Source organism: Crocodylus siamensis, chromosome 5 (genome assembly GCF_052110815.1).
Source record: "Crocodylus siamensis isolate JL-2025a chromosome 5, ASM5211081v1, whole genome shotgun sequence".
NCBI lineage: Eukaryota > Metazoa > Chordata > Crocodylia > Crocodylidae > Crocodylus > Crocodylus siamensis.
Genome location: NC_143399.1, coordinates 30,512,637 through 30,540,098, shown reverse-complemented (window position 1 = coordinate 30,540,098; position 27,462 = coordinate 30,512,637). Strand labels below are relative to the sequence as shown.

General features: G+C 41.4%; 1 protein-coding gene across 7 annotated transcripts in view; it reads right to left on the bottom strand.

Moving 5' to 3' along the window:
* Positions 1–15,452, bottom strand: part of LRRC8B (leucine rich repeat containing 8 VRAC subunit B) — a 38,180-nt gene extending 22,728 nt beyond the window's left edge. For 2 of the 7 annotated variants that reach the window (XM_090048375.1, XM_090048376.1), the window contains exons 1-2: positions 14,940–15,452; positions 13,951–14,065 (exon numbers count right to left, since the gene is read on the bottom strand). The gene's annotated coding sequence lies outside the window, so the exon portion shown is untranslated. Of the gene's footprint in view, positions 1–956; positions 988–13,950; positions 14,066–14,939 lie in introns of those variants that run through there. The other 5 variants (XM_090048373.1, XM_090048372.1, XM_090048378.1 and 2 more) reach the window with 4 other exon arrangements.
* Between the last annotated feature and the right edge of the window lie 12,010 nt (positions 15,453–27,462).

Here is a 27,462-nt window from a genome sequence, read left to right as displayed (position 1 = left end):
GCAGATGAGGCTCTTTGGGTAGATGATCTTTTATTAGACCAACTGAATAGCTGGAAAAATTGTTCTCTGCAAGTTTTTAGGCACAAATGCCCTTTTTCAGGCTAATAAATTTATGTCAGTAGTTCAAAATGCCTTGAACTATTACTAAATATCAGTTTTCAGCTCAGCATTGGCCGATACGGTTGGTTAATCATCAGCTATCAGTATTGGCCAAGAAAATCTGATCAGTGCACCCCTAGAACTGGGCGACAACCAACTACATTACTTCTGTGATACTATACAGACACTGTTAGGGGAGCACGAGCATGACTACATGTGATACAGTTCAATCAAAACAATATTTAAGTACAAAAAATTATAGACTGAAAATCCACAGAATCCATTTTCTGGACACGTGCATACACACACACACACACACACACTTTTTCAGCACAGCTAGTCTTGGTCTCTCAAAGATTACAGATTTGTTTTAAATGTAAATTGCTATTGGTTTAATGCCAATCGTTTGTCCAAACCAAATATGCACGTTCACCTTGCTGTTTAAAAAATAGCCCCCCTCTCCTCTGAAACACAACTCTTAGGCTCATTCTGAAGAGCAGCACTTCAGGTAATCTTTAAAATTATTTTGTCTGAAGAGATTTTTTTTTTTTAAATAAAACCAATCACACTCAAATTTACCTGAGAAAGATCTGTTCAAATCCTAAAACAACTCCCATACTACATAATGTAAAATATTGATTATACTATAATAGTAAAGGAAAATATAAAGTTGTTTTGGAGAGAATGCTCCCAACCAATTGTATTAAAAGGAAAAATCAAATGGTGGATTTGTTACCATAAAGATAACATTTTAAGGTGAAATGAAAGATATGGTACATGTCACACATTTCTCCCTTCATTTTTTTAGTACAGAGTAAGAAAGTTTTTTTCCCCTCAAAACTCAGGACTGGTCTTACCTGCTATATACTAATCACTCAGAAGCTCTGGCACTGGTGTGACTTCTTGACAATTCCTATAAAAATATTGTAGATTCATTAACCTACTTCCTAAATACAGATATATGGGCAACTATGGAATGTTCTCAATATCTGTAATGCGTTAAAAACCTCAACAAGTATATTATACAAAATGCAACATAAGCTTCAAAAATATATTCTTTACTGAAAAAAGGCTTTGGAGTTTCCTACATAATGAGGATAGGACCAATTCAATAAAGACACCACCTGCTGGCATGATTTCATCACAATTCATTTATTTCCAGCATGAGGATTGAGAAGGGGGAAAATACAGGTTCGTAGGGCATAACAAACAAACCTGTGTTTTCCCCCCTCTCAATCCTCAGTATGTTCAGAAAAACTAGCAAGCACTAGAACTGAGGAAGGTGGGGAAAGAGAGTGGAGTGGAGGGGAGGGAATTTACCAATGGTGACATATCATGGAACAGAAATACGTGGCTTCCACTAAAAAAAATTAAAACATCATTAAGTATGTAAGCCCTGAGCATAAAAGTATCATTCACAAGATATTAAAATCTGTCATAACTAGGGAGCCTCAAAAACACACAGTAAACATTCCCCAAAGACAGGCCAGTTCACGGTATCCCTCAGTAAGGTACACATGATCAAGAGGCATCAATTCCCAAACTGTACAAAGGGAGCAATTGGGGGAAATTAATATCTAACTAATAATGCTGGAAGCACACACAAAAAGACTCCTGCAAATAAAAGCTAATTTGTGTCCTAAACTGTGTCTTAGTGAACTTATTAATTCTGTTGCAATCCATTTGTGACAAGACAAGAATCCTCCCCCCATGCTGAAATCTAGCAAGTCAATTTTCTTCTGCATTATTAACTTCAAGATGTTTTTCAGTTGCATCTATGTAGTAATGCAATGACAAGATTATGTAGCTGTACTAATTTAATTTTTAAAAAGCTATTTTCTCCGACTGCCGTTCAATGCCACCTCATTCTATGTGATTACCTCTTGATTAGAACTGTATGTTGATCAAATAACACACAGTAACAGTCTATGACCCTTAGAGAGAAAGAACAGAGAATCTGAAGGTATTTGAATAACAGGTTAGAAAAAGAGGACTAAGGTTTGGACCTCTGTTTGATTTCACAGCTATGAAGAGCTGTAACACTAGGTTAGACTTTGAGGAGGAGGTGGTTGTTAGTGTGAATGCAGGACTGACTTTTTTCCCCACCTGACTAGGGTAAAAACTATTACTCGTTAGTGTTTGGTCGTAGCAGATGGCACACCCCGAAATTAAACGTATTGACAACAGGTAGTATGAGTGGAGTGGGCAAACTAAGTTATGCTCAGGCTCTTATTATAACTTTAGGCCTTCCCGGAACTAAGTAATTAAATTGTATAGAGTGCCTAAGGCACTAGGAAAAAAAAAGAAAAAAAGAGTGCTGTGATTGGTGCAGTGGGCTACCAGGTACAATAGTTTCCCTAGAAGAAAAGAAAACAAAAAATGGAATAGGATTGGAGTACTTTATCTAAAAAGATACGGTAAGAAACTTGAGGACTGGAAAGTTTGAGATGATAAAGTTACAAAAGTAGTGGACAAAGAGACAGTGTGTGTTTGCATTGCCACCCTGGGGAGACAGAAGCAGCCTTGGAATTCTAGCTGTGAGTAACAAGGAATCCAGAAACTAACATCCCACACACAGCAGAGGATCTGAGGCTGGTACCACCCAAGGTCGCTGTTGTAACGTCTAAGGAACTGCTTGCCAGGTCATATTACAAGGCTAATTATCTTGTAATAAGTCTAGGAGTTACTAATAAAGTTCACTTGATACCAAATCGGATGAGGGGCCATGTCAATCCTTGGGGGTCTCTGGTAAAAGGAATCCTGGGGCAACAGAGGGGTATAACTATAAATAAGATCAAACATTGCACATCTAGCCATCTGCTGGAGTTATCTATCAAGTGACTTGAGAGACTGTCCCAATAGCTTTTCATACAACTCAGCAGTCTACATTTATAATGCAACATTAAAAACTTTTAGGGATGACCTACCCAATTTGATGCCTTATTACTCTGACAACCATAAACTACTGAGGACTGTTGAAGGGATTCCTTGCCAACAGAAACATTCTATGGACCTCCTTATTAGCTCTCCCTTTCTAGATCTAGATCTTCCAAATGTCACACACACAAGCATTAGCTTAAATTTCGGGGAAGGAGCTAAATTATGTTTGTCTTTTGGGATGTTCTTTCTGCAAAAGTATAGTCTAAGGAAAAACAAGACCTTTCAAGGAAAACAAACCAAACCTCCAAAGATGTTTCCTATATATATGTTTTACTCTTTCAGACAGAATATTTTATCCTGTTTCTAGAAGCAGTCCATAACAAATCATTTCCAACACCCCAGCTCATATTTTAGTTTCCTGGCTATATCGGACAGATTTCTTCAAACTGCTTTTGAATCAACAAAGGGTGATACTATTACAGGTATTGTTTTTCATACAGATGAAACCACCACAGAAGAAACCTGCCACTCCCCTGTGAATGTAAGCATGCTGTGCATCTGGCACAGCCACAGCATTTCCACACAGCACATCTCCATGTGCAGTAGCCATTACTGCATAATTGTTTAGGGTGCGGGGGCATGCCTGTCCAACGGATGGAGGGCATTTGTTCCTTCTCCTGTCTCAAGGTACTCCTGTGGGATGCTGAAACTCAGTAGCAGCATGTGTCCCCAGGGACAACTGGACGATCCCACTTGTGTGTTAAATTGCAGAGCAACACAGAGAGCGTAAAGTTTCCCTTCTGTCTGCAGGTTCGTCTGATGTGAGGTGATCCATAGACTCCTGCTCAACTCTCATGGACTCCCCAAGTATCTCATTTGTATGCTCAGCAATGGCCATGTGTCACTCTTTGACCTCTGCACAGCACCTGACAAATTGCATAGTAGTGCACTGCAACTCCTTGATCCTGTGCCTGATGGAGGCCATTAACTGGCGGTGATAGATCTGCTGTTCCTCCCTCCGTTGCCTGGCCTCCATTATCCAGGAGCAGCTAGCCTGAAGCAAAGAGGCCAGCATGTCCATCTTTGTGCAGATGCAAGTCTTTCTCTACCTGGAAATTTTCTGAAAGTCTCTGACTGTATCCTCAGGCTGTTGTTCCCAAGGTACTACCACTGCCATTTACAGGTGCCAGCCTGACAGTAAAAGATGAACAGGAGTTCACTGTTGCTCTGAGAGCATGAAAAACTCCTCAAAGGTTGCAACTTGCAAGGCCACCCATCCAGTGGACAGGCTCATTCACCCTGCCTACTCTCAGGATGTTAACCTCATTCTCTCTTTTCCTAAGGACCGAGGAAAGTGGGGACCACGCTTGGCAAGCCACAAGCAGACAGCAATTGGGTACAAGAGGCCAGGTCTCCTAACTCTCATGGGAGCTATAAAACAGTGGGCCACTTGAGGTGGGTGGGGGTGGGGCTGTGGCTGTGCTTGGTGGGGTCTGTACTGCTCCTTTGGCCTGGGGTTGAGTATGATCTATTACTTTGGGTCCCTCTAATGCCCCTGGTTTATAACTGCAGGATGTTAGTACCTTGGACAATGTCACCCTGATGCATCTAACTCCACAGCAGAGACAGCACCTGCTTATTGCTGTGCAAGACAGTGCAGCAGCCTTTGCTTGCCTCTTACTGTAAATAAATGTTGGTCTCTGAAGACTGTCTCATGGACAGGGTGGGCACACTATGACAACTCACCAGTGCAGTTGGGTCTTTCCTGGAATGTCAAGGAATACCCAATGGTATACTTCACTATTTGCTACAGCCACCTTGCGTGATCCAACTGGGAGGCTTGAAAGGTCATAATCGATCTGCCTCTAGTTTAACTGTCAGCCAATAACTCAAAAAGTCTGAAGACAGGTGACTGCTGCACCACTCAAAATGCACAGCTTGCGAATGGAGCAAGCTTCCTCACCCCCATCCAGTTTATTTGAGGGGAATGTTCAACCACTGCTCTGAAGAGCCCACAACCATAGGAGCTATATGCAGTATACTGAAATATTTGGGTGGGAGAGCCTGAAAGCCTTTTAGGGTTGGTGGGAGGAGGTAGTGGCAGACCTCCTTCCTGCTCCACATGGACTCAGGGCCCCTAGCCCACCCCATGGTTCATCCTCTCTCATTATGAAATAGCCCTGGACTGCACTGCACAAACTGAGTTCACTAGGATGGGGGATCAGAGAGACTTCAGGCTGACTTCTGGGGTTGGCATCAGCATTTAGAAGAATCCAAAACAGTACAACCAATGCTGTGGCCATTGTACCAGCTCAGGTTTCTCTATAAGAAGTCTTCAAAATTGACCAAGCGACAGACCTGATGATCTAAAAACCACTTGTTTTCTCCTTTCCTTGCTTGCTGGCTTAAAATGCATGGCTTGTAATAAAATGCCTTTATCCATGCTAGTGAGTTGTTTGCAAGTGATTCTCCCACTTTACTCAACATTGGTGTGGCCACAGCTGGAGTACTGTGTCCAGTTCAGGGCTCTGCACTTCAACAAGGAGTGCTAAAGCTTGAGAGGATCCAGAGAAGGGCCACCCACATGATCAGGGCAAGCTACACGAGAAGAGGCTGAGGGAGGGGACCCGATTGCAGCTTACCTCTATATCAGAGGCATACATCAGGAGCTCGGTGAACAACTATTCACCAGGGCACCCTGGGGGAAAACTAGAAACAATAGCCACAAACTCCTGGAAGACAGTTTCAGGATGAACATTAGGAAAAACTTCTTTACAGCTAGGGTGTCCAGACTATGGAACAAGCTCCCCCCAGAGATGGTGCAATCATCTACCCTAGAGGTCTTCAAGAGTCACCTGGCTGGGGTGGTCTGACCCCAGATGTTTTTCCTGATCATGCAGGGGGCTGGACCCAATGATCCTTTGGGATTCCTTCCAGCCTTATGATTCTATGGGAACAGAGACAACTGCTGCTACTTTTTCAGAATGGGAACCAAGGCAAAAAGCTAAAGGTACTAGCGATGGGATGGGAGTACCGTAGCAGCAGCAGCAGCATTATCTTAGTGTCTGGTGATAAAGCCAGGATTAATGGCTTATCTCAAGCTCTGGGTGTGAGGCCAGGTGTAGCAGGGAGAGTCCTCACAGCTGCGCACTACCTACTAATAACACAGGAGTGGAGGAGGGATGAAGCATTAATTGGAAAATAACCTTAAATGGCAACAATTACTACCTAACCGAAGTGGGATCCACAACACAGTGATGGCTCATTGACTGTTATAAAGTGCCTCCAAAACAGAATGTTGGTCCCATTAATAACCCATTTTGCCTATTAGCACTTGCACAGGGAATTGCGTGCCCACCCCGCTTCCCCCCCCAGTGGTGGCACAGGGTGCTGGCTGAGGGGGACAGAGGGGCAAGCTCCCCCCGACCTCTTTTCCTGGAAAGTGGCGGTGACACAGGGTGGTGGGTGGCAGTGCCCCCACCCACCATCATTCCTGACAGCCAATTGGCTAGTGTTCTTAAATAACATTGCAGACATTCAGATTAACCTGTGATATATTACCCTTCAAAGAAGTTCCATCTTTAGCAAGTAGCATCTTCGAGGTAGGTTCGCTATTTTTGTGGCTGTTTGGTTTTTTTAATTGCCTGATAAAATATTTGAAAGTTTGGTATGCTACCATTTATCATGGTAGGAAATGTAATGTCTGCTAGGAGCCTTAGCCAAATTTCAAGAAAGAAAAAAAGAGGCTATGCAGGGATATCAAGTTGAAATTAAGGACAATCTAACACTAAATTACTAGTTTCCTTATTTTTAATAAAATTTATTTAGAGCATGGGGCAATAACAGGAAAGCAAATGGAAATAAGAAGCGTCTAAATAAAAAAAAAAAAAAAAAAGGAATTTATCACATTCAAGGTGGAAGCAAAACTCCAAGAGCTTAGTGAACAAATCAGTAGGACAAGGTAATTTTCATTTTATTTCAGAACGAAGAAAGAATTGGCACAAGTCCAGAATCAAATAATATATGTTATATGAATATAGAACAGCCAACGTACTGGAAAGGGTTTCAAGCAACTGCAGAAGAAATTTAAATTTTTAATTTTTGTGTTTAAGGTAAAGAACAAGCATGTAGGAGGACTTCAGAACAAATTTATGACAAAGATATAAATTAGATTTTAAAAAATGATGTAGGTTTATCAAAGATCAGACTAACCAGAGGTTTGGTTTATCTAGCCAGGCAAAACTGGATTCTAGAAAATTAGTTATGATCACCAAAGAAAGACGATGGGAATTTAGTAGATCTAAACTAACGTAAAATAATTATTACGCTAATTTATCAAATGTTAATAGTTATAATTGGTAACAACATAATGGGCTACAAGGAACTTTAGAAGACTCTCTCAAGGACTCGCAGTAGGATGACTGTATTTAATATTTCCCTTAATGATTTTGTCACAAAATAAGGGTAAGCAAATGTTGTTGGCATACAGCGTTCAGATGCACTAAGTGACTTGATTAAGATAGGAAATCTCATTTTATAGCAGAGTATTTCATCATAAGTTTGGAAATGATAGGAGAAAGACCCTTTTACAGGATGACTGACTACAAGCCACAGCTGAGATGCAGCCATGGAGAAAAAACAAAACCAAACCAGCAGCTAGTATGACCTGAGGATGTACCACTCGAAACTAGGAAGCAATGCTGTCATACAAGACACTGGCACAAACTCATTTGGATTATTAGATAAAATTCTAGTCACCCATCTTCAAGAAAAATTAATTCAAACTGGAATAGGTAGCTTGGAGAAAGACCATAAAGATGATCAGAGAAATTGAGAACTTATGAAAGCAGAATAAGAGCTTGCTTGCCCTAGCACACTGAAGGCTGAACAGGGATAACTGCTCTTTGTAAATACTTTTAAGGGCAGAATGGTGAGCACCAGACAGGATATTTTAGCTAACGGACAATGCTGGCACAAGAACAACTGGGATTAAATGAACCATGAATAATTTAGGTTGGAAATTAGAAGACAATTTCTAGCTATCAGAGCAGCAAGGTTCAGAAACCACTTTCCAATTGGTGTAATGGGGAAAAAATGGAGCATGGCAAGTTTATGAAAAGGATTTCATTACGTAGTCGCCTGTGACAGCAGACAACTGGACTTCAAAGAAGAAGCCTTTTCCAGTTCTGGGTTATATTAAACACAGACAGGGAACAGATGTATTCCTCTTGAACAAATACATTGCAAGGAACCATTTCATAATAGAATTTAAGGCTACAAAAATAATTCCAAGTTAATCTGTATTTAAAAAAAAACAACAAAAAAAACACACCACACACACACACACACACACAAAATAACATGCTATTGTTACTTGGCAGACCAAGCTGAAAGGATGCTAAGAAATTAACAACAAAGCAGTTAAGCCTAAAACCTATATTGGTCTACCTTCTTGGTACAGAACTACACAAGGTCCATCTGTTTTCTGCAAATAATTAATAAACTCACAAGTATTACCATGAAACTCCTGTACATGTTATGCACCTACCTAGTGGCTGATACCAAGTTTCAACCCAGCTGAGTTCTGGATGATGTCAGGAAAACACTGGGCATTCTCAAAGTGATGAGGAGTGGATGACAGACCCTAGACATACCATGCTGGCTTAATTCAGTACTCCTACCAACTAATGCCAGCTATGGTAATGAATGCACCATCAATGCTCACTGCCCATTCACCCCACTGAGACTCCCAAAGAAATCTCTCTTTTGTGGTCATTATGAATACCATTATGGAGTGGGACAGTGTAAAGCCACCAATTATACCCACCCACTGAGAGATGAATTAGGAATTGGCCTTCAAGGATTATTAACATGAGGCTTTGTCTGTTTCTGAATCCTTATCCTTGGGTCTGTTTCATTCACCAAAGTCAATCTCCAGCACACTGAAGTACATTTTGAAGCTTAAATGAATCCTGAATAGAAAAACTTTTCAAGAGCTTCTAAATTTCGCTGACATTGGATGGATACATATGACAAAAACTCAGAGAAGTAGTTTTCCAAAAGGAAAGACAAGAAAGCCATAGTTAATTATTTTCAAGTCATACAGAATAGGATATTTAAATTGTGGGAGTGTAAATATGTGTGCAACTCTACAAAAGGAAGTATATAATATGACTGTAGCACTCCTGTCATTGGAAAACTAATTAAATTGTTCATGGTGGTTAGTATCTTACTTAACAAGATTAAATATTTCCAGTTTCAAAAGAAGTCAGTCATGTTTCAAAGCCAACCTAATAAAGTGAAATATACTTCATAAATGTGAAATCAGAGAAGTGGCTAATGTCTAGTGGGTATAAACTAAAGTGGTGCCACAGAGTTGATACAACCTTAGTGTACGGTTGCCTCTTTCAATCTCCAATATCGTGCATGTAAGTACATGTATGCAAGTCTCTGAAGCCCAGTTCACAATAGTTTAGAAAAATAGTTACATTTTTCAGGTTAAGATATTACAAAAAGAATTACTGGAGGGTTTAGGGTAGAAGAGGTACCTAAGAAACAACTTAGTCCTATTCTTCAAGCAGCAAGAGTGCTGTTGTCTCCCAGGTCTTTCAGGCTCAATAATACACTTCAGGATCATGTTTTTAAGTTGCATCCTGCATACTATGCTGTCACTGGACTGTAGAAGAAGCTACAAAACCTTTAACACCTAAACATGATTCATTATTAATCTGGTCTCTTATAAAACACACAAACACAAGGATTATTAATGAAACTGCTATGGGAAGCCTTCAAAACAACAAATAAGAGCCTGTCCTAACAACTCTGGTTAATCCCACTTCTACCTCCAAAGCTTTTTATACTGTTTTCAAGCCCAAGTTGGCAAAGTACGTTCCAATTACATAACGCACATTTGAAAGATCTCTTTACGAGAGTGCTATACAGGGAGGCTTAAAAACTAGTTTATCAACAGCAGGCTTTGTTAAAGTTGACCAAATTGAAACTCATTATCAACTTTTTATAGGAACAATGATTTCTGAATAGCTAATAAATGAAGCACAGCTGAATTTTTTAAATCAAAATATAGCAATTAAAGTTTAATATCCTTAAGACCATCAAACTCAATTAGTAATTTCACAAATACAATAGTGAAGAGTCCTTACCTTTGGATTAGAATGTCAGGCTGAGACAAACTACACACTGGTCTTGAAAAGACCTCAATTTAGCAGAGTACTAGAGCATATTAATGATCCCATCCCATTTCAGTTAATCATGCATTTTAAGTGCCCTGCTGAATTGAAATCACTGTCACTACAATGTTCATATTTAAACAACACGTTTACTTAGCAAACAGTTTTCTTATGTCACCAATCTGCTAACAAAGCACTACAGGAATTGGTTTCAGTCTCTTTCTCTTCAAAGGTTCAAAATAATAAATTATCACCTTGTATCAATATAAAATCACCATTGGCTTGACAATTTCTTAATCAACTGCCCCAAACCCTCCCTCCCCAAAGATTCCACAGTTAAACTATTTGCAAATTTAAAGTTTTACTGGTTTGTTCAAAAAAGACTGATTCTATACTTCTAATACTATTCATTCAGATCTTATAGTAATTATATTAAAACTTTTGCACTTACATTTTATGTAGTAATATTTCCGTAGTTGGTTTTGCCTCAGATTCACAGCAGCTGAGGCAAGCAGTTGTGGAGGAGTGGGGGAATTTCCCTCGGCTCCCTGAAGCTGCCCCGGGCTGCCTTGAGACTGGCAGCAGCTAAGATAAGCAGCTGTGGGGTTTGGGAGGGGAAGAATTCCCCTCAGCTCTGTGGGGCTGCCCTGGGCTGGGGGGTTCCCTCCTCCTCAGCCAAGGCAAGGGCTCTCTATTGTCCCCACACCTGGCTCAGATGACAACTCCTTCCTCCCTCCCTCCTGTGGCAGCGGCTGAAGCAATCAGCAACTGAGAAGAGGAAGGGCAGAATTCCCCTCTGCCCCTGGGTCTCATAGCCAGGCACAGCCCTTAGGTCAGGGTGGAGGAAACCCCCTGAGATGTCTGCACCCTCAGGGCCTTAGGAACTCCTTCCCCTTCCCTCCTTTGGCAGAGCTAAGGCAAGCAGCTGTGCAGGGGAATACCTCCCATAGAAGGAGGGTTTCGTAGATCCAAGCTATGAGAGTCTGGGGGTCTGTTCCCCTCTCCCACATGGGCTGATGAACACAGGCAGGAAGGAAGCAGAGGAGCAAAGCAGTCCCTGCTCTTTTAGAGCAGACAGCACAGCCCAGGACTGAAAAGCATTTTGGGATGCTGGGGGACTGTGAGTTAACTTGAACCAGGAAGAGATCTGTGACTGAAGTTCTGTAAACCAACGTGACCTAAATCAATGAAGTCTGATACTACATCTATCCAGGTTTATCTTAAACCAGTTCTGGCTATTTTGAACTGTGGTTTATGCACACTGAACTTCTTTTCTGTTACAGGTTTCAATCAGTTTCTGATGATCACTTAAATTGGTTTCTGTGCAACTTCTGTCCCTAGTCTGTAAGTAAACATGCTGCATGCAAATGTAAGAGACTGGACATGATGATGCCCAGAGGCCCCTTCCACTCCTAATTTAACCTATAGAAACCTTACAATGCAGCCTAATAATTAACAGAGCTTTTTGTTTTGTTTTTTTTGAAGAGGAAAAAAGCAATACAGATCAAAAGTTGTTTTTTTTTTTTCTTTCTTCCCCCCTCCCCATGGTTAATGATACTGCACAGACCATGGTGTAAGACTCTGAAAAGTGTTGTTTTTTGGTTAATAAAATGCATGCTTATGACATCAAATTTAGTAGACCATATTTATAAAAACAGATTACTTTAAAAAAATCCATTGACATTACAGGAAAAAAAAAATAAATCAGCAATGAAAACCAAATACCTCACTGACAGGTTCTGAAGTCAAGGCAACAGATTGCTTTTTGACCATGTTGTTTCCTCATTTAACCTGCCCAGTGTCTGAAGAGTTGATTACTTCCTTAGAAATTCTCATGCTAGTATGAATCTTGGTGAGAAAAACTACATCTATGTATATGATGTGAAATAACAACATGAAATGGATTATGGAAGTGCATTCACGTTTACACTGAAAGTTCCAGGCAGGTTGTGTAAGTAAGTAATTTTGCAATTCAGTTTTTAAAATGGTAAAAATCTAGATTTGTGTTTTTTACTGTTTCAGGATGGAAAAAATACCATTTGAGTCTCACAATTTGATTCTACTTAAATTAAAATGGTATTGAATTGGCTAGCAGAAATTTTCTGAAGAGAAATCAGACCTGGTACTAGCTTGCATACAAACTATCATGCTGGCAACATGGTTGTCAAATCCAGCAATCTTAAATTTAAGTGTTGAGGAAACTGGATATGAAATTTTATTATTCACTTTTGACTCGTTTAAAGTTTTAATTCAGAACTAAATAATAAAGATATTCATGTCAATCACTTGCAGAAGAAACCTCTTTTTGTTTCTGACTGCATTTCTGCCAAGTCTGATGACATAGTGACAGAAATGATCTTATGTTTTTTTTCCTCAGGCCCGAGAAAGACAAGCTTTTGGATACCAAAGAACCAAATACTCCATCTCCCCATCACTTATATAATTGGTCCAAAAAAAAAAAAAAAAAAAAAAAAAAGTAATCTACGAAAAATCATTTCCTCTTGCATTTTTCCTGGACTACCATGGCTACAACATCACTTCAATACTACTGTCTTATGTAAGATATTTAATGATAAATTAGTTTACATTTAGCCTGCATTTTTTTAAAAGAGAATGGGATTTAAAATTTATTAAAACTATTCCATATGAATGAAAAGACATCTGCTTATCTATAGGATAGCAGTAGGGCAAACTATCCACATTAACTTTCCTACTAAAATATTTCAAACTTGACTGGGGAAAAGAGGCCTCCTTATGAAGTACCAGGGACAGTTCATTCTCTGCAACCTACATAGGTCTTTGCTTCCATGCTAAGTTTGAGAACTAGTGCAAAACACAGTGGCTATTTTCTGATGTGCAAACTCCTCCTATGTGGGTAACACACTTATTAAATGCAATAGACAACACAATTCTTACTGAGCTGAATCAAACTGATGTAAAGATCTGAACCTTATTAGCAAGTTAAGTATCTCAGATAAATGCACTGCATGCAAAACTACTATATTAAAAGAAAACTCATCCTAGTGTTTAAAAGTAAAGACAAGCAACAATGAGTTATCCATTAACCTTGATTTTACTCCTTGCATGTACATCTTTTCTTCATAGGAACTGTCCATTATATCTAAACCCAACATCATCAGATCCCCAGCAGAAACTTCTATCAGTTGGTAGGATAAGAATCTATTCCTACTATACAAGCACAAGTCTACAGAGACAAAGGTCTTAAAAATGCCGTCAAAGAACAGGAGAGAGCCATTTGTTTAAAGCAGTGATTTTTCAACTTTTTTTCATTTGTGAACCCTAAAAAAATTTGGAATGGAGGTACAGAGCCCTTTGAATTGTAAATTAGAGAATTAAATTCTAAATCTCAGGTAGGGGCATAAGGCCTTGCTTAATCTTAAAAGTCAAAAATATTATTCATATTCTGCAAAAGAGGCAAGCCTAGAACTCATGATCTCCAGATTCCCAACCCAATGTATTTTTCCATAGACCACAAGGTATTTTCTGGGGGAAGGTTTTTCTGTCTGTATGTATTTGCAAACACGTGACATTTGGCAGGTCTGATTATGTACTGGAGTAATAAAAGTAGTTGACTTTGGCAGCTGGTATATTAAGGTACCCACCAAAATGCTACTTTGGTGATCTCACTCCAGCAACACTACAATAAAGAACTTATTTTTCACTGTTCACATATTGATGAAAATAATTATATTACAGAAGTTTCCATCCTTACAGGCATCATGACTTCCTGGAGAGATGGAAAGTGACAGAAAGTCAAGAATACCTTTGCTTTTCCCTCTAAGGCCCAAGGAAAGGATGTGTTGGTGTCTTCTTCCCAAGTTCTCCAAATCCTCCCTTCATTGAAGAAGACAGATTTTGAGAAGGAAAAGATTTGTAGGCTGGACGGAGTAGATTAGGTAAGAATGAAAGAAAAATAAAAGACAGGAAAAAGAAGTTATAAAATAATAGAACTCATCTCCTCCCATTTCCACAGCTACTAGCTGAAACAGTTATGAAAAAAATCTCTTCCCCTCTTAATAGAGCTCACAGCTGTATATAGGCCTGATGATTTAACAGAACATATATTATACAAAGAGGCTGTGAACAGACTTAAATTCAAATGGCACCAGAGGAATGAGAATGTTATTTTATAACAGAAAAACACCAGCACAGCAGGACAAAGTAGGTTTCTGTTAATCTATTCATTTCCAACAGGTTTTAGAGGGTGTTTGTTCATTACGGTGCGTTTTCGGCCTATATTTCCTTTTTATAAATGAGCAAAGGACATATTACTTTGCAGACACCTTTTGAACAAGATTGTTTCTGCAGCTATTTCACAGAGATCAGTGGGAATTAGGTACCCAAATACCCCTAAAAATCTGGCCCGTCTTCTTGAAGGAGCATTCTCAGCGGCAGGTTCAGTCAAATTAAGTTATTGTAAACACAAATGTAAACTTCAGTATTATAAAAGGCATTGAACCCAGAGGAATAACAGGGGACCCCGTAAAGACCTTTACAAGTCCCACACTGGGTTTGTAACGCATTGCAAACATTGACCATTTCTCAAAACTACACAACTGTCCAGCATAGCCGTGTGTCTCTAGCAGCGGACGCTACCCAAGGCTGCCGGTATGTGTGCTCCATGGCATCCCAATTAAAACGTGTCAGAACAGACTCAATTAAGCCAAATGATTCGAGTATTTAAAACTTTCCAACCAGTGTTCGGAAAGGGCCCAGAATCAAGACAATTTAGAAAAATAAGCTTCCGCCCACCTGAATCCAGCTGCAGGACAGTCAGCAGCGACAGCCTGTCCTTTTGCACTCCTTCCTTGTATTGCAGAGCAGGCTCGAGGCACCTGCTCGGGAGCCCGCCTGGGCCCCGCTTCCAGGGCTGCCGAGACACTGCAGTGCCAGAGTCGCAGCCGCAGCCAGGCAGGGCGCGGACCGGCTCATTGGGGCCCGCCCGAGGTCACCTGCGGGCTCCGGGGTCACTCGAGGTCACGGCCTCGCGGGCGGGAGCGCAGTGCGACGTGTGGGCCCGAGGCCAGGCGCGGGGGGAGGGGGCGGCGCCTTCGAGCTCCCCTCAGCCGTTTCGCTCCCGTCGCAGGTAAGGGCGGGGCACGTGCCGATCGCCCCCCGCCCCGCTCCGCGCTCACCTGTGTCCAGGCCGCCCCGCGCCCCCTGCGGGTCCCGCCTTGTCCGGCGCGCAGGGGCAGGGGCAGGGCAGGGCAGGGCAGGGACGCACCGGCTCCAACCGGCACCTCTCGGCCTGGGACTCCGCCCTCCGACGTCACAGGCGCGGCCACCAATAGGGGCGCGGCTGGCGGAACCGCTGAGGGCTGCCGGGGGCTGCGGGACACAAAGGCGGCGCGCGCCGCCCACGTGGGTGCGGAGCTGCGGCCGAGCGGCGCCGCGCGCGTGGGGGCACCCGCACCGGTACCACGTGCTGCTGGAGTGGGGGTGGACAGCGGCCCGTTGCGCCCTGCGGAGTGGGGCGTCGCGCCTCGCGCCTTACACTGAGCCCGGGGGAGGCGGGGAGCCGGGCTAGCAGGGAGCATGAAGGGATTAGGCCGCGGCCAGGCGGGTCTGAGCCGGACCCGCGTTACCAACCTGGCAATCACCGGCTTTTCGGGAGCACGGAAGAAACCAGCCTGGGCTGTAGCAGGGATGGTGAAGGGCGGATGTGCGAGGCAACCTCCAGAGGGGCAGGGCCTGCCAGGGGTGCACTTCCCCAGAGGCTTTTATGAACTGGCTTCTGGGGATGATCTGAAATGTGCTTGATTGTTGTCTCGGTGCAGGATGGGCTCTTGAGGCCCCCTCAGATTCGTGCGGGAGCTGATCCCGCATGGGATGCGGTTCTACCCTCTGTAGGGCTTTCTCTTTCCAGCTTCTAAGTGATGGGGCTGAACACCCTGTGAGCTGCACCAGCGGGGCCGAATGCCGACCGGCCACTCTAGGGCGAGGTACGGGCCCGCGTTGCGCAGGCGCTCCGGTCTCTGACCCAAACTGGGGTGCGGCAGCAGACAGGAGCCTCGTGGCCACAACTTAATCCCGCACAGGCTGTGTGCAGCCCACAGCTGCCACAGGACAGTCCAGCTCCCAATTCATTTAGTCCAGACTGTTTCAGGTCCATGGATCACAAGTGGAGTCCTCAATGCCAGTTGCTGGGCAGTACTAAAGGGGAGTTAAATCTATGACCTGGCCAGTATTGCTCTTCCAAATAAGGGGTTGCATTTTCTAAATATATGTGTGTTTACAAATAAGGAAGTGATCTGAACAATAATCTTGCTATTAAATGTGGTGCAGACCAAAGGAGAGTTCTAGAACACTGGATATAGTCCACCTTCCTTCTGCCAGGACCAATTTAGTGTTGTCCTCTACACACGATGTTTCTTGCAGTGAAAATATAGTTTTTCTCAAGTAAATCTAACCTCTATGTTTCTTGCCTCTTCTGACACACCAGTATGCTTCCATCCTAAATGTGTGATATTGTAACAAGATACATTGATCTGGTCTTTTTGTATTTACTATGGACCAGCCAGCACACTCATTATATTAGAAATAATGATGTTAACATTCTGGACTGTCGCCCACTGGACCTGTATTCCAGGTACATTTGTCGCCTTAATGTTTCCTGTAAACATGACGGGCCCACTGAAATCCAGGCAAGCAAAAGCAACTTGGTGAGTTCTGCAGCAAAGGCTTTTTTGTTCTTGTGTCTATGCAGAGCCAGATTTTGCTTCTTTAGTAATACGATCTCTGTGTCCCTGGAAGAATGGTCTTTCATAGCACTTCACATTTCTTTGGGAACCCAAATAAAAAAGTTAATGCACACAATCCATTAAAAAAAACCCCAAAAAACCACAGGTTGGTTAATTTGAATTACACTCTTCATTTCCTTTTACTCAAATTGCCGGTACAAACTTCCTCTTCCAAACATGTCTGCATAAACTAACTGCTGCTTCTCTCTGGCCATTAAAGACTGAAGGGAAATTCTGATTCTGAACTGAGTTTCTGCAAATCATTATTTTGATCTGGGACAGATGGGCTGTGCTTGCCTCTTATTTGCACAAACAGCCCACTTTACTGAGATTTTTTTTTTGCCATGCTTTCCTTCTTAATAGCTCTTTAACAGGGATTTATTCAAAACTGTATTTAAGAGATAGCCTTTTATAGTGAAAGTGACATAAAGAGGATGGTTATTTATCAGCCACTAGGTGGGCTTTCAGGAGAGTGCATCTATTTCCAGAAATCCTTTGTCCCCCTGAGAAAAGTACAAAAATTGGTTTCTGATCAGTTTTAATGAAGGCCATAAATCAAATGGCATGCTAGATTTTTTTGAAAAATAAGTGTTTGCAAATTCTGTAATCAACAGAATTTTTTCTATATTTGTTTCTTTTTAGTTCTGACTTACACAGTTATTAAAATTATACCCATTCCTGTGCAACTAACTTTTTTTGCCACCCAGACTTGAAAGTGAAACTAACTCTAAACAAAAGTGAAACTGATTGAATTGTCCAAGCTGAAATACAAAATGTAAACATAATAAAAAGTAAATATTTTTAAAAATATTTTAATAGTTAAAAGTGATATTAATAAGATGGGAAAGGAAATGTGATTGTTTACACAGTATTGTTTTAAGCTGATGTTTTAAGTCTTTAATCTGCAGGTAATGGGCTTTGATTAGCAGTACACAACCGCAGACTATCCTATGTCAACAAAAGTGGTGGTGAAATGGACGTGACTCCTGTTAACTAACCTCATCACTCTTCTTAATGATAAACACTAAATAACATGCTGCAAATGTCTTCTTCAGAAACCAGTTGCTATGCAGTTCATAATGTGGCCACCTAGGAGTTCATCAGCAGTAAATCCTCTGCTAGTTTAGTGTCTTCCTGATGTACAATTACCTCCACTAGGCCATAACAGAACTATTGTCCCTTCCTATAAAAATAAATAAATAAAATAATATATTATTTTAAATTACACTAAGATAAAATTTGAAAGCTTGAACTACATCCAGGGTCTGCCATATCATCTCACTGGCAGCAACAGGCTTGCAGCCAAAAATAATAAAGTATCAATTTATCAAATTATAAAACAGGAACACTGTTGTGCTAAAAAGTGAAGGAAACATAATTAATAAAACTGAACATAATAGCTTCAAAAGACTGAATAGTTTATAGCTTCAAAAGATTATAACAGTCACATTAAACACAGATTGGAAACAATCTCTTAAATTCGACAGATCTAAATCCATTAATCAAACCCTGCAAAATCCATGTAAGGAAGACTAAGATTGTCCAAGGGGGATAGTGGGCATATAGGTGTCTTCCCAATCACTTAAAAGCACTTGTATGTCTTTGTGCGTTTAGTAGCATTATACTCAACAGGCCAAATTCACCTTGGATGTTATTTTAATGGAGTAGAATTAGTGATGATTTTGTCCTGGTCTGCTTAGAGCACCAATATATGGAAAAGGCTCTTCGCACTGTCAAATGCTCTAGAGAGAACAGTGCTATGGTAGCCATTAATTACTTACTGGGGAAAAAAAAAACCTCATGACGATCCAGTTTTTCAAAATTTGAATTCTCATAAGTGAGGCCATCAGAGCAAATTTTTTCTAGATTGCTGTTTGGACACTGATAGTTATTCATCTGCCAGAATTTTGATAACACCAGTTTCAAATATGTTCTGGGTGGCCAAACTAAAATAATGAACATCTATATCCCTTCACTGTCACAGTTCTGAGAACATCAGGGGTACACAGCAGGGTCCCTTTTTTCTGTTTAGAGAAAAGCTAGTGATTGGCATCATAAAATGTGTCTAACAAGCATTTTTTTGTTGTGCCACAGAGGTCAACACTTGAATAACCAGTCTTCCATTACTGCATTGAGTTGTTGGAACATCTTGATTGACCGTTTTGCTGGCAGCAGTTGTCTACAATTGAGTCATTTATCTTGAATGAAGAGCTTGCATGAAGAGCTTGCCTGACATAATTTTCCTGGATGCTCACAAGTGTATCTGACTAGATTATAATTGGTTTTGGTTTTTTTCCTGGCTTGATTTTTCATTTTCCCTGTCTCATTTTTGAATACAGAAATAGTGTGATCAGTCTGAAGCAATATAGAACCAAATGATCATCCTGCATGCAAGGCCCTTATAACAATTTTGGTGATTTTATACTTTAAATACTACGTTGATTTTTTTTCTAGGGATATCATCTGAGACTAAAAACTTTGTTTAGAGTGGTACCTCACCCTTGTAGACTCTCAAATGTTTTATTATATCCCTTGTGGCTTTATTATTGGCACATTTAGGAATATGAAACAATTCTAATGTTTCTTATGCTTACTACAGCACTAAAACTTCAGCACTCCCTTTTTTTGTAACTTCTGAAATCAAACATTACATAGGCTGACGATAGTTAATTTCATGGTGCAGTAATGTGACTTCTGGTTAATAACTCAGACCTTTCCTTGAAGGGGTCGTTTAGAGAAATACTGACCTCTACTGGATATCTGAGTGGTCACAGTTGCAGCCATATGTGGATGGACCTGCCCAAATTTTGTGGCACTACTTCAGAGAAGAAGAAATTGTTTCAGTGTTTTTTTGGACAGCATCAAGCTTGTACAGAATTCCTTCATTTACCCAGGGAATGTGTTAGTCAGAAACACTGATTTAGATTCTGGTCACAAGAAACAATTCAAAAGCTTTGGATACTAATTAAAAATCAAACAAACTGTCTGTCTTATGCACATTTTCAAATTCAAAGATTCCAAGGTCCAGACACATTAATATTTAGCCTGAGTTCCAGTGATTTAAAATAGCCCTGAAAATATAAAACCACCTAGGAATGGGAGGAGGAGGGCAGAAGTTTCAGCAGCTGCTTTGTTGGATACAGCTAATTGTGGGGCTTAGTACCAGTACTATGAGTCATGGATAGAAGCACACCACAAAATGTGGGACCTTACAAAAAGAGATGCAAGAGGTGTCTTTACCTTCTGAGATGTGCATGCTTTTACCTTCTTTCATTCTGTGCTTTTTTTCCATGGTCTGTGAAAGCATGCAATAAGGTGAATTGCATGTCACAGAACAGTGACAACAGAATAACTTTTTTGTCCCATTAAAGGGATGAGTTTCTGAAAATATAAATTGAGCCTACAATACAAATAGTACTCGGTATGGACAGATCTATGCATCAGTTGTCTGCCAGTACTTTCTGTGGCTGGATTCTAGCTGATCTTTAATTCCTCTTTAGTGATAACTGGAATCACTTGACAGATTAAATTAAAGCCACATTTAAAACTGTCACTGATCCTGACTAGCATGGGATTTCCTTTGTAAGATGCATGCACTGCGAACCAGAAAAAGGATAAATTCCTGGCAAAGACATAAAATGCTGGTTATGCATTTTGTGACTCGCAAAGTAACCAAAATCTGGTACAATGCATTTGGAATTCATTCCTACATTTCCTATCTGACCATCTGTTCCATCCTGCTGGTAATAACCATTATCATTTTAATGACTTTTTGACTGAAGCTGTCACATCTAGATACAGCTTCCTAAATTCAGATCACATTCTTGACAGAACAGTTTGCACAGTGACCATCACCTATTAGAGGGCCTTGTTGCACAGTAATTTTAGGTGCATTCTGGAGCAATTAACCCTTGGATTTGCTGCATTGTAACACCTTTTAAGTGGCTTAAACCACTCATAATTCAGCTTAAAGTTACGCCACTCTGGGGCAGAATTATCCTAATCTACCTAATTTTGCTCCTGTTCTATTAAAGTGTGACCACTTCCCATAACTATTCTACCTAAGTTGAAGTCTTCCAGTATCCCAGGATGTAGTGGGTAAGCAGGAATGCCAGGGCACAGCAGAGCCAGGCACGGTGCCTCACCCCTCCAGGGTTGTTGGGCAGAGTGCATCCCTGCAGCACTCAGTGGCTGCAATGCAATGCCATCATGCTGGTCCTACTGGTGGTGGCGCAGGGGGTGAGCTCCAGACAAAAAAGGATTGGGCCCCTCAAGAGCTCACTCCCCACCCCAGCCCATGCTATCACCTGAGCTCCAGGGGTTCAGATTATTTTTTTCTTTGGAACTGGTTCTCCCCCGCCCCCACCAGCCAGACACTGCCTGAGCTCCCACCTTGTCCCTGTTATTTGTATTGCATCTTTGATACAAACTGCATCCCAAAACTATATTTTATTGAGGTAAGTGACAACGGTAAAGTTAAAGAGAAAGAAAATAATTACACATCTACAAGCAAGAGAGAAGATAAAGCAGGCCGGGGCTGTCTGGAAGGGTCCCAGCAAGTATTAGGGATAAATAATTATGAAGTAGAGAGGAACAGAAACTGCAAGAAACTTGCCAAGTGTGAGAAAGAGAACAAGGATAGGAAGAAAGGAGAAATAGAGAAAATAACACATGAACAAGGCACAAAATTAATGAGTAGTGTATAAAGTAGGTGCAACTTCAATAACGTCAAAAGAACTGCAATATTTCATAACAGAGGGGTATGTGGTTAGATCAAGGCTATGAATGTTTTTAAAGAATGAGAGTATTTTTAGCTGATTTGAACTGCACAGGAAGCTTGTGGGTCTGTGTGGAGAAGAAAGGTAATGTGATCAGGGTATCTTTTTGTATGGTTCCCAGTGTTCAGCTTGATGAGAGTGTAGAGGGCTTGGACTTGTGGAGGATGTACACTGGGTTAGGTAAAGCAGCAGGAGAGGAAGGGGGTGCATGAGAGCTTGAACAGAAGTAGTGGTATGCAAAAGCGATATTTTGAACAGGGTGGTAGTTGGATTTATGACACAGGAGAGGTGGGAGTACAAGAAAAACTCAACAATGCTGACACCAAGGTTACGGTATGAAACAAGGAGAGAGATGAATAAGATGACACTTGTTCCACATGAGAATTAACATGTTTGAGGCAGTTAGCTCAGGATCACGCAGCTGAGTTAGTCAAGACATGCAAGCTAAGTATGAACAGTCAAAAAGCCTGAGGCTGAATTGGTCAGCAGGTCAGTATACCTTGCATAGATTGAACCAATAAGCAAGGGAACAGATGTTCACTTTTATTCCACAAATGCAATCACATGCCTGCAGTGACCCAGGCCAGAAGCTGGGGGGCTTTACATCATGCCTTCCTGCTCAGCTGGAGCAGACAGATTGGGCCAAGGCTAGCTCACTTGCCCTGTAAAAGGGGGGGGGGGGACTTTGCAGGGGAGGTACAATGCATCTTGGGATGCTAGGGTACTAGGAGTTAACTTGAATCTGGAGAGGATCTGGAACAGAAGTTCAATAAAGTGATTTAACCTAAATCAGTTAAGTCTGATACTGCATCCATCCAGGCTTATCTTAAATGAGTTTCAGTCATTTTGAAAGCAGTTTATGTGCACTAAACTTCTGTTGTGTTACACATTTGAACCAATTTCCAATCACATATACCATTTTATGTGTAATTTCTGTCCCTAAACAAAACAGAGATATTGAAGTTGTCAGAATGGTCCCTGATGTTCAAAAGTAGAATAGTTGACAATGCTGAAACCTGTATCAGGGTCAAGCAGAATAATGCTTTCATCAAAAGAAGTTAGCTTTGTGGAGGAGAGCAGTTTTTGTGTTTTGGTCATAGCCAAATTTACCCTAAAAGCAATTAAAGATTTAGTTAGGTAAGATGACAAGAGATAAAAGATGTTTTCAAAGAGTTTGCTGAGAAGATCTGAAATAGCACATCACTTGGAGCATCAGGATCAAAGAAACATGTAGAGTAACAAAGAAAAAGAAATACAAAAATATGGCGTACAGTTTCATAAACTGTGATGTGTCTAAAGAGAATATAGTCTACAGTCATCAGCTGCTCTTGAAGTGATGATAAAGAATGAGGATTCCATGAGTAGTCCCAAATGTTTTTACATCCTTTTCTTTTGGTGATCTTAACACATTTTTTCTTATGAACTAACACTGAAGTATTTGTCTAAGATTTACCAAGACAATTGGCAGCCTCTTACCAAATAGCCTTTACTTAGTAATTTCTATGCTCAGTAAGTATTTATTTACTAGAGCAGCCCTATAGGCACAGAAGGCTGCACATATCAATTATTAGTAATGGTATATTAAGTGTCATCTGCCTGCTAGAGCTCTACTAACACGATTAAAATATTTACAATGCTTGTGGGTTCCAGCACCACTCAGGTCCTGTATTGTTTGCAAGAACTTTGACCCCCTTATGTAGCTTGATCATTTGAACTACAGGCCTGAAAAACTGCAGTTAAAATCCTGACATTTTATCTGCAGATATTTGGAATAATATTCTGCATACAAGAAAGGAAAATATGCTTTAATGCATTCTTTCCATGTTTTATTAGGGACTAGCTCTTTCTTTGCCTTAAGTTATTTTGCTTTTTCCATGTAACTCAACTCAGATGTGGAAAATAACCTAGTTGTCTGCAGTTTTATATAGTTAGTTTGAATTTCTGGCTCTTAAGTACTAGCAAGAGGCAGTAATATTTAGCTTGCACACACCAGAGTTGAATTTACATCTATGCTAAAAATTCTATTTTTAAAGAATAATTCAAAATATTTAGGTTTAGAAAAATCTTTTAGTTAGTGGGGGAGATTGGTGGTAAAGCAAAAGATGTCTCTCAGTGTATCCAGAGGGGAATTTGAGCCTTCCTCTGGATATGCACTGAAGGCTGCCTACAATCAACTCAGCTCTAAATGGTAACTGGTTATTCAGGTTGGGGAGACCCCAGATGTTGTTGCAGCTAGGGCAATAGAGGGGTGGTGGCCAGGTGGGAGCCTGGTGGGGCACAATTTAACCCCTCATGAGCTGCCAGTTAGACAGCCCCAGGCTACAGAAACTAGCACATCTTAATTTATATTTAGCCAGCTAGACTTGGGGCAAAGCATTAACTGAAAATTAAATCTAGCACAAAAATAAAATACATGGGTCCAAGTTAGAGGAGGATCCTTTAGTCAAAGTTCTAGAGAAAATGTATAACAGTTCAGCCAAAAAAGCAAGTACAAACTTACAGGCTGTATTTATTAAAGATTCCAAATGCTGATGAATATCTCAGTTGTCCAAAGTCTTCACTGGCCTATGGGCAACAGTGCTGAGCAAGTAACTTGCTGTGGGCAATATCCTACTTCACTCTTCCCTTCAGCCTCAGTTTTAACTTTTTGATTATCTGTGGCTTCAAGCAATCAGAATACTTATGGGAAGTATCTTGCCTGGGAGCCATAGGTTTAGGACCACTACCATATCTAGTTAAAGGTTGAACTCAGCCTTAACAAGTGTAATGTGTGATACTTAGCAATAAAATAACTTGACTCAGCTGTCTCCTCTAATTTAACTTAGAATATAGTATCATGTTCTAGAGTCTTTGTTTCTTATATCCTGTATTTTTATTAATTTTACGAGAATGTTATTTTAAAAAGCCCCTTAAAATGGCCTTTTCACAGCACTCAGTGAATTATTATGACAAAAATATCTTTAATACAACTCTTTTAATAAACACATCTACAGTAATAAGCATCAGCAGCTCTCACACTTTGAGTGCTGTCAAAATGAAGTGCCTTCCAGCAATAGGCAATAGTGGAAGGCTTTATTCTTTAAAAGTAAGGGTAAACGACTACCTTGCTTGTTACCACTCAGGCTTAATTTGAACAGGCTGTGTCAAATAAACAGTGTTCTAGAATATTTTCGCCTGCCTAAGTGAAGATGGACTCTCATTGCTTTTTCAGTAAGAAAGAAACCTATCAGCAGGGGGTGAAGGGTGGGGTGCGGTGTTTATCATTGTTGCTATAGCTACTTATTTTAAAAGTTCATGCTTTTCTCTTTTAGTGACTTTAAATTTTTTTTTTTTGTGGAACCCACATATAATGATCTACAGGCTGTGCTTTCATACAGGGTTCAAATTACAGTGGGGCTGAGCCCCCCCCAGAAAAGATGAAAGCCCGCCTATAAGAGACAAGAACCCTCCCACGGGCCAGTCAGTACCTCCCAGCCTTTCCAGGTGGTGGTGGCAATGTTTCCCTCTGGCTGCCACCGCTGCAAACCCCACTCCTCCTCCTCAAGTCAAAATGTAATTCGAACCTTGTTTTTCTATAGTCTTCCACTACCTGAATTTAATCTCCACTTATCGCCATGGGAGATATTATTTAGCCATATTAGTCACTTCGTCTAGCAATCATTCTTCTCATTATTCATGCCTGTAGGCACGTTATTGTGATCATGTGTCTCACAAACAAAATCATACCCTATAAACCATTTCATTTTCATTTATCTATATCCAGAGCTGTTTTAGGGGCAGTAAAAGCAGTGGAAACTGGCATGACTAGTTTACAAATATTTGAAAATAGTCATTTCATAGTTGTAATTAAGAACAAGAATTGACTCCTAGTCATTAGCTTAATAGATTCAATTCAAATTGGACATGGTATATTATAGAAGAAGTCAGCATGACAGGCTAATTATCACAACCTTTATGAACTTGTGAAAATACAAGCAAGGCTATATGAATACCTTATCTTCCGGATAACATTGTGCATGAAATAAAGAACTCATTATCTTTTCTTTTGTCATCTAATCATTTTCATTTTGTTTGGTTGATCCAGACATTAGAGTATAGGTTTTTACCAGCCAATTGGTACCTGGGGACACTACCTGTGTGCCAGCTGGACTGCTAAAGCAGCTCTGAGAGCTCCCTGCACCCTTTCCCCACTGCAGCAGTTTGGCAGTGTGGGCTGCTGCCTGGCTGTGACCTGCTGCACATCTGCCAGACCCAGATGGGGACTGCACAGCCAGTAGAGGCATCTACCCCTTTGGGCCAGCTGCCAGTGGGCTGTGGCTGCAGAGTTGGCCTTTGTGTGGCACTACTGCCATGTGTACCCCCTGCCTGGTCATCTGGCCAGCTATCACCTGGAAGATGTTCCGGGTGTGGTGGCCTGCTTTGAACTATCAAAGCACATCTTCCTGGCTGCAATTGGCCAGGAGGTCAGTCACTCTGTAAATACACCCAAATCCATGTTCCTCCACAATTAAAACAAAAGACCACTAATATATATATATATATATATATATATAGAAAGAGAGAGAGAGAGAGAGAGAGAGAGAGAAAGAGATGCAGAGACAGTGATCAGTTGGGCAATGTTATATTGATATATCTATAGTGTTAAAGCAATGTGAAGACTACCAGTGCCTCTATCATCATCATAAAGTGAATTCTAAATACCTATATGTTTTGCTGCCCCCCACAGCAGCAACAGCCCCCACAGGGGTTACAGCACCCCAAAAGGGGTCACAGCCCTCTCACAGGGGTTAAACCCCCTCCCAGCAGGGGCCAAATGGCACAGGCAGGCAGTGTGCTTCAGCACTGGGCTGAGAGCCAGCCATACAGATGCTCTGGCTGGTTACCAGAGTGTCTCTGTAGAAGACCCAGCCTCTGCTTGCCTCATGGCATGGTCCAGGACTGTGCCCTACCCCACTTTTTTTCACTGCAGTTTTTTTTGACCCCTGGATATCCAAGGGTCTAATTTTGCCCCTGCATTGCAAATCTGCAGGGAACCTTTTCTCATTCCCACATGTGCCTCTTGCAGCATCTCAAAGGGCTTTGAGACGCTGCAAGACATGTGTGCGCTCATCTGGACACAACCAATGATGGTAACGTTCCAAGGTTTTCAGGTGTTTTTGAAGAATCACAGTTGAAGAGCTCTTGATAGTGCTCCTTCCCTTATGCATTGATAGTGGAGCTGTCTTTAAAGAGTGTTGTTCCACTCTTTAAAGACAGCTTAGACCCCAGAGGAATGGTTCCTTGTGTGCTTGGCCATAGATACCTTTGATTGAGTGGGGCTTAATGGGCTGGGACGCAGGTGGTGTTTTCCTTGATCCTTCCAGTTTTAGGCTATGGGCTGAGGAAGGAGAGGAGGATCCAGGTAGCGAACCAAAGACTGCAGCACTGGTGTCATCGGGAAGGCATCAGTCCACCCTGGAGAGAGAGGCAGCAACCTGCTGGGAAGGGATGGCCTCCACCTCCCTCCATTGGGGAGGAGGCTCTTCTCAGCCAGACTGGCTGACCTGCTCCACTGGGCTTTAAACTAAGCCCGCTGGTGGATAGGGGGACTACCGCCACTGCTGGCCCGCTAAGCAACCCTTGCAAAGCCAGCAGGCTAAGGCACTTAAGGGAGCCCACCCCTGCCCCAGCCCCAGTGTGAGCTGCGGGCAAGGGAAGGGCCCCCAAGGGGACACTTGCATGTCTGTACTCCAGTGCCAGGAGCTTGGGGAATAAACG